The sequence below is a fragment of the Chrysochloris asiatica genome, unplaced genomic scaffold, assembly GCF_000296735.1.
Source record: "Chrysochloris asiatica unplaced genomic scaffold, ChrAsi1.0 scaffold00032, whole genome shotgun sequence".
Classification (NCBI taxonomy): Eukaryota; Metazoa; Chordata; class Mammalia; order Afrosoricida; family Chrysochloridae; genus Chrysochloris; species Chrysochloris asiatica.
Genome location: NW_006408550.1, coordinates 2,956,818 through 2,965,318, shown reverse-complemented (window position 1 = coordinate 2,965,318; position 8,501 = coordinate 2,956,818).

The following is an 8,501-nucleotide window of genomic DNA, read 5'->3' as shown; positions in this document are numbered from 1 at the left end:
TAGTTTTAATGTTCTTCAACAGCATAACTCAAATGCATCAATTCTTCCAGTCTCCTTATTTGTTGCCAAACTTTCACATGCTGAGAGAATATTGAGCTGTCCTTTGGAATGTTCTTATCAGCTTTTTTACTTCAACATTTCTTCCAGTTGCTGGAGTTTCTGCTCATTCAAGTTTTAGTCAGAGTCTTTTCTGATATAAATGTTGTGGATTTTTTGTTTCTTTCCTATCTTTTTAATCCATTACTCATCTGTCAGTTAGTAGGTACTATGATGGCTTGCTTGTTGCTCTGATGCTGGCAGGGTCACCTATAATGCACGGATTCCAGCTGAGCGTCCATACTAAGATTAGGAAAAAAGAGAGGCAGATTACTTCAGAATGTTTTGACACTGAAAATCGTATGAACACCAGTGGCACACTGTCATATATGACCAGATATTGAATATACAAACATCTGATTAGCACCAGAATATTGTCAGATATTATGCCATAAGATGAGCCCCTCATGTTGGAAAGCACTCAAAATATGACTGGGGAAGGGCTGTTGCCTCAAAGTAAAATTGACCATGATGATGCAAATGGAGCAAAGTTTCAGGGATCTTCATTTGCTGATGGGGTGCAACTCAAGATGAGGAGAAACAGCTGAAAAAAGCCTATTAATAATCAGAATATGGGATGTACAAATCTAGGAAAATTGTATTTTTCTAAATTTATAATTTTCAATTGTAATTTGTATGTTGTCAAAAATGGAATGCATAAATATCAATATACTAGCCATTAATAACCTGAAATGGACTTGTGTTGGTCATTTTGAAAATGACAATCAAGAGGAAAAACGGTGTCATAGTCACCATCAAAAAGAACATTTCAAGATCTGCCTTGAAGTATAATGTTGTCTGTGATAGGATAATATTCATATGCCTAAAAGGAAGACCAGTTAAACTTTTGTTCAAATTTGCATACCAACCACTAAAGCCAGTGATGATGAAATTGATTAATTCGACCAATTTCTTCAGTCTGAAATTGATCAAAACTGTAATCAAGATGTATTTATAATTACTGGCATTGGAATCCAAAGGTTGGAAACAAAAAAGGATCAGTAGCTGGAAAATATGGACTTGGTGGTAGAAATGATGCTGCAGATTGCATGATAGAATTTTGCAAAATCAATGACTTCATTATAAATCTCTTTCTTAAACAACATAAAAAGTGACTATGCACATATATAAAAATCAAACTGACTACATTTGTGGAAAGAGATGGTGGAAAATCTCCATATCACCAGCCAAAACAAGGCAAAGAGCAGATAATGGAACAGACCATGAATACGAAAGTTCAGGCTAAAGCTGAGGAAAATTAAAACAAGTCCATAAGAGCCAAATTATGACCTTGAACATATCCGACCTCTATCTAGAGATCATCTCGATAACAAATTTGATGCATTAGGCATAAAGGAATACACAGAGTCACTGTACCAAAAAGTAATGGTTGATGTTCAATAATTTCATGATTATAAAGTATAGAGTATATGATCAAGAGCCAATGGTACTGAAGACATTGGCAAAGAACAAAGCTCGAGGAATTGATGGAATACAAACTAAAATCTTTCAAAAAACTGAGTCAGCACTGGAACACTCATCTATGCCAAGAAATTTGGAAGCCAGCTACCTGGCCGACTGAAAGGAAGAGTTCTATATTTGGGCCCATTCCAAAGAGAGGTCACCCAATGGAATACAGATGACTCTTGGCTGAAAGCAGTGATTACCAGAATGATGTTTACTTGTGCTTGATTAACTATGAAAAAAAAATTCAACTATGTGAATTGTAACTATGGATAACATTGGGAAGAATGGGCATTCTAGAACACTTAATTGTGCTCATGAGGAACCTGTACAGAGACCAAGAGTCAGTTGTTGGAACCTGCCATATGCTGATGACACAATCTTGCTTGCTGGAAGTGTTTTTCTCTGTTGTTTTCATAAGGTCACTATAAGTCAGAATTGACTCAAAGGCACCTAAAAACAACGACAAAGTGGTTGTAGTTATAATCCCCTTTGGAAATGGATTTTCTTTAGTATGTTACTTAGGCCGCATTAGTATACTGAGTATATTGAGTCAATTTATTTTAAGATATAAATGAAATTAAGTGAAAGAGCAGATATAAAGATGAGGAAAGAGAGACACCACAATGAAGACTGGAACAGAAACTAAAAGACAAGGACCTTCTTACAGAGTCAGTAGAGGGAAAAAGCCTTGCACTAGACTTATCACTCTGAATTTGGACTTGTGCTCTCCTACGTGCGGCCAGAGTGCTCCTTGGAGGCCAAGATGGCCAAACTTCGTCTCTCATACTTTGGACATATTGTCAGGAGGGACCAATCACTGGAAAAGGATATCATGTTTGGTAAAGTGGAGGGTCAGAGAAAAAGAGGAAGAGCCCCAATGAGATGGATTGGCCAAGTGGCAGCATCGATGGATTCAAGTGTGGCAAGAGTAGTGAGGTTGGCCCAGGATCGGGCAGTGTTTTGTTTTGATGTGCATAGGGTTGCTATGAGTCAGTGCTGACTCGATAGCACCTAAAAACAACATCAACAACAAACTTTAACAAAATAAATTTCTGTTTGTTAAAGCACTCATATATGGTATTTCTTTTATAGCAACACTAGAAAATTAGGGCAAATGTGTAAAAAGTTATGCATGGTCACCAAGCATGCAAAGTGATTTTAATGTTTAGAACCTGATCAATGTAACCCAGGGTATTAAGAGATTAAAGAAGGAAAATCCTATGACTATATCAACTGGTGTTAAAAACAAAACAAAACAAAAAAAAAAAAAACTGACAAAATCCATACCATTCCATTAAAAATAACTCATCACCTTGTAATAGAGAACTTTCTTAATTTAATAAAGATATCTTCAAAGAACCTACTCACTTTCTATTGAATAACTTTTTACTGATTATGAGTCATATTTTCTAGAATATTTGCCTATCAATTTTTATTTGCAACAAGAGATTGTCAATGTTATGTATTATGAGTGTCTGTATTTTGTTTTCTACCATGATAGAATCTTGAGTTTTATTCCTGAAGACAATTCGCTATTGGTGCATTCAGTTTTTTGTTTGTTTCTTAATCAATTCTGATTAGTAAAAATTTAAAAATCTGAAAACACTACATAGAATTAATATTTCTACCTCTTATTATCAGATACTATAACAACACTGAGACTATGTTCATTGATTGTAAAAATGTAGTGATTTCTAGTTCTGACTACTGATGACTTCTTAAATGAGACATGTGCTTTTAATTCTTTCAGGCAGTTTACATAACCCTGGTGACATTTGAGTTTATGGCTCATGAGCTATAATGATGCCCACCATCTTATTTGGCAGACGTCCACTTTCTTCCCTCTCTCCTCCTATCTCAGTTCCTCACCTCTACTACATCCATAGGAGTAGGATACACAACAGCCTACATTTCTATCTACAAAAAGACCTATGATAGTTCATACTGACTTGCTTCAAACACATACACTAGTAATCCATGAGGGGATATAATAAGAAGGGATTTTTTAAAATCAAAGGGAAATGATTTTTTTTTTAATCTCCCTTTCTAAGCCCTTAAAAATTATTTCTTTCATTGAGAAACGACTTCAAGTGCCAGTGAAAATATAACTGCAGCTATAGAGTTGCTTTTCTTTTCAACAAAATGACAACGAGATACAATTCCCACTTGGGTTGGATTATTCAAATTAGCCTATAACTCACAAGCCTCCATGATGAACTCAAGAATTTATTACATGATTTATTTTGTACCTAATGTATCATATTTCTAATTAAGCTTTTCTTAGACTAATCCTAAAATGAGTTCACTCTTTTTGAGAACTCCTATGAGTCAGCCAGTTCAACTACATGCTGAAGTGTAAAAGAAACAAAAAGTGATCTAAAACTAAAACTTTATACTGATAAGCAGTTGTAATAATTAGGGTTCTGTGTCAGTTTAACTAGGCCAGGATTTCCAGAGGTTTGGCAGTTGATATGTGCTTATTCCCATGGTGACGAAATCTAATACAGACATAGTTAACTAGGATGAGTGACCATATGCAGCCAATCAATTGGAGAGATGCTTCCTTGGGGGGTGTGGTGTGCTTTCGATATAATCAACATGTGAGAAACGTTTCTCTCTCTCTCTCTTCTCTTGGGTACCTGAAACTCTGCAATTGTAAACCATGTCCTTGATAATAAACTTCTCTCGCTCTCCACATATATATGTGTGTGTGTGCATATATAAGAAGCTCTGGTAGCATAATGGTTATGAGTTGGGTTGCTAACAATCAAGGTTAGCAGTTCAAAACTACCAACTGTTCCATCAGAGAAAGATGAGGCTTTCTGCTCCCATGAAGAGTTACAGCTTTGGAAACTCTATGCAGAATAGTTATGATTCAGAACTGACTCCGTGGCACACTACCGCCTCCATCATATATATATATATATATAAAACTGGTTTTGCTTCTATAGAAAACCTGGACTAAGACAGCAATCAAATACAAAGTTTATATAAAGCTGATCAAAAATACACATTTTCTCCTTAGCTAGCAAAGCACAATATTTTGAAAAATGTATATTCTATGTTTATGCCTTTTAAATTAATGCATTTACTCATATATGAATAAAATTGAGAAGTATGTATTCATACCATCTATTCTCTTTTAGAAAAAGAAGAAGCAACTCCTCCCTCTTATTTTAACAAAGAAGTACTACCTCATCTTTTCTTTCAATATATACAACTAATCTTTTTTTTTTTTTTTCCTCAGAATAGTCCCTTCACTTGCTCTCAGTAAACTTATTTCAACCAAATGTGAAGATCCCTGAATAGCAGGGTTAGCTAGAGTTCCATAGTTATTGGCCAACGTGGTTTTCTAAAACAAGAAATGAAGTATCTATTGTCCACATCTCTATAGACCTGAATTCTAACCAGGATTCCCACATACAACCTATTCCAATTAAGTCCATAAGGTCAAAAATATTCCTGATTCCAGAAATATTAAATCTTAACTTTTTACTATAAAGTTTAACATCATTAACGTTTCTATGTATGTTTGGTGAAGAAAGAAATGCCAGCTGAAACAGTTGCTTCAGAATTGTCAGGGAAATCTTTTCCTATCAACTTAACTTGAAACTTTGACCATGTGATATTCTAGAGATAAAAAAAAAAAAAAAATGTGAAACTGATGATGTGCCCTGTAAACTTTCACTCAATGCAAAATAAAAACATTTAATAAAAAAAAAAAAAAAAAAACAGTTTCCAAGTGGAAAAATTTACCTAAGATAAAATATCAAAACATTTTCCTAAAATTCTAAGCCCCTAGAGATAATCTTTTTAAATTTCTACTAATACAATGATGAACCTTTTTACAAGAGGACACAAATTTTGAAGCCATGATTCTTTACAAGATGGTTACCAGGATCAACTTTTGCTCCCCCTAAGATGCACTAGATGGCAAAGTCAGTTTGAACTGCAAGGTCAGTCACCAGTTACTCCTCAAGAACCCTACACAAGGTGGCTATGAGTCAAAACCGACTCCATGGCACTTGACAACAGCAACAACATCAGTAGGCAACAATCTGAGATTGTGTTTTCCCTAAATAAATTAAGTGTAGTAAATACCTCTGTTTTAGGAACAAAATTTTTCTAGTAGAAAAAAATCTACATAAAATAAAAGAAATATGTATTTAAAAGGAACTTTGAAGTCTCTCCACAAGAAAACTATGGAGACTGTTTACTTTCATGACCAGAAATGAACAACAAACAAAGCAAAATAAATGTTGGTAAAAATATTTAAAACTCAAACACTGTGATCTTGAAAATGAAGATATTTCCTACAATGTTGTTGTTAGATTCCATCAAGCTGGTTCCCGCTCAGAGCATCCTTATGCAAACAGAAAGAAATACTACCCACTCCTTTACCACCACCACAATTGTTACTGCTGACACTGTTCATCTTGTTGAGGGTATCCCTCTTTTTTTTGCTGACCCTTCACAGTACAAAGGATGATATGTTCTCCAAGAACTGGTCCCTCCTGATAATATGGCCAAAGTATGCAAGACAAAGTTTTGCCATCCTATATTCTAAAGTATTGTCAATAACCTCATATGTATGTGAAAGCTGGACAGTGAATAGGGAAGACCATAGAAGAATTGATGCATTTGAGTTATAGAGTGAGAGGAGAATATTGAAAGTACTATGGACTATCAAAAGAACAAACTAATCTGTGTTGGATGGAGTACAGCCAGAATGCTTCTTGTAAACCAGAATGGCCATACTTCATCTCTCATACTTCAGACACGTCATCAGGAGGGGCCAGTCACTGGAGAAAGATATTATGTTTGGTAAAGTGGAGGGTTGGAGAAAAAGAGGAAGACCCCCAACAAGGTGGATTGGCACAGTGGTGGAAGCGATGGGTTCAGGTGCAGCAATGATTGTGAGGTGGACCCCGGATTGGGAAGTGTTTCATTTTGTTGTACATACAGTCACTATGAATCCTTACCAACTCGATGGCACCTAACATCAACAGCAACATATTCTAAAGAGCACTCTGCCTGTACTTTTTCTAACACAAATTTGTTAGTTCTTCTGGCAGTCCATGGTACTTTTAGTATTCTTATTCTATACCATAATTACAATGTATCAATTCTTCTGCAGTCTTTTTTATTCATCACCCAACTTTCACAGGTGTTTGAGGTTATTGAAAATACCATGCCTTGGGTCAGGAGCACCTTAGTCCTCAAACTGATCTCTTTGCTCTTTAATACCTTAAAGAGGTATTTTACAGCAGATTTGTCTAATGCAATACTTCATTTGATTTCTTGACTTATACTTCCATGAGTGTGGATGGTGAATCCAAGAAAAATGAAATCTTTGACAGCTTTAATCATTTATTCATTTATCATGATGTTATTTGTTGATCTAGTAGTGAGGATTTCTGTTTTCTTTACACTGAGGTGCATTTCATACTAAAGCCTGTGGTCTTAGGTCTTCATCAATAAGCATTTTAAGTCCTTTTTGCTTTCAGCAAGCAAGGTATATCATCTACATATTGCAGGCTAGTAATGTGTCTTACTCCAGTCTTGATACCCTGTTCTTCTTCATATAACATAGTTTCTGGGATTATTTGTTCAGCATACAGATATAATAATTATAGTGAAAGAATACAACCCTGCCACACACCCATCCTAATTATAAACCATTTAGTGTCCTTTGTTCTGTTAGAATGACCACCTCTTGGTTTGTATGTGGGTTCCTCATGAGCACAGTTAAGTGCTCTGGAACATCCATTCTTCATATCTATAGTTTGTCATGATCTACACAGTTGAATGTCTTTGCATCATAAAAAAAGCACAAGTAAGCATCTTTCTTGTCTTCTCTGCTTTCAGCCAATATCCATCTGACGTCAACAATGATAGTCCTTGTTCCAAGTTCTCTTCTGAATACAGCTAGAATTTCTGGTAGTTACCTATTGATGTATTCTTGCAACCATTTTTTGAGTTACCTTTTGAGTTAGCAAAATCATATTATTCCATGATTTCCATAATCCATTGGACCATCTCACTTTCAAATGGGCACAAATATGGACCTCTTCCAATTGGTTGGTCAGGTAATTGTATTCTAAATATCTTGGCATATTTAGAATATGCCATGTCCAGTGCTGCATCAATTCGTTGAAAGGTTTTTCACAAGTGTCTTCAGTGTAGCATGGACTTATTTCTTCAGTACCACTAGCTCTTGATTACACACTATCGCTTGAAATGATTGAGCATTGACTATGTCTCTTTGGTACAGTGACTCTTTCTGCAACATTTAACATGTTGCCCATAGTATCATTCAATATTTCAAGTTAAGGTTTGATATTTTTTCTGCAGCTCTTTCGGCTCGAGAAATGCTGAGCATGTTTTCTAACTCCAGCTCTTTGCAAATGAATTTGTCTCCTCCAACTGTCCTTTGGAATTTTCCATCCAGCTCTTTTACTTCCTCATTTCTTCCTTTGACTTTAGCATGTGTACACTGGAAAGTAAGTTTCAGTCTCTTTTGACATTGATTTTGGTCTATTCTTTTATTTGTGTTTTTTAAATTATCTTTTGCTTTCTTCTTCTATAATGTTCTTGATGCCATCGTACACTCTTCTAGTATTTTGCTATTAGTGTCTAATGCATCAAATCTGTTCTTGTGACAGTCTCTACATTCAGGTGGGATATATTCAGATCATATTTTGGCTCTCTTGGACTTGTGTTGATTTTCTTCAGCTTCAGCCTGAATTTGCGTATGATCTATTGTTGGTCTGTTCCAAAGTCTGCCTCTGGCTTTGTTTTGTCTGATGATATTGAGCATGTCCATTGTCTTCTCACGGATGCAGTCAGTTTGTTGTATTTTCAATGAATAAGTCATTAGTCTTGCAAAATTCTATAATACGATTTCTAACATCATTTCTATCACCTAGGCGATGTTT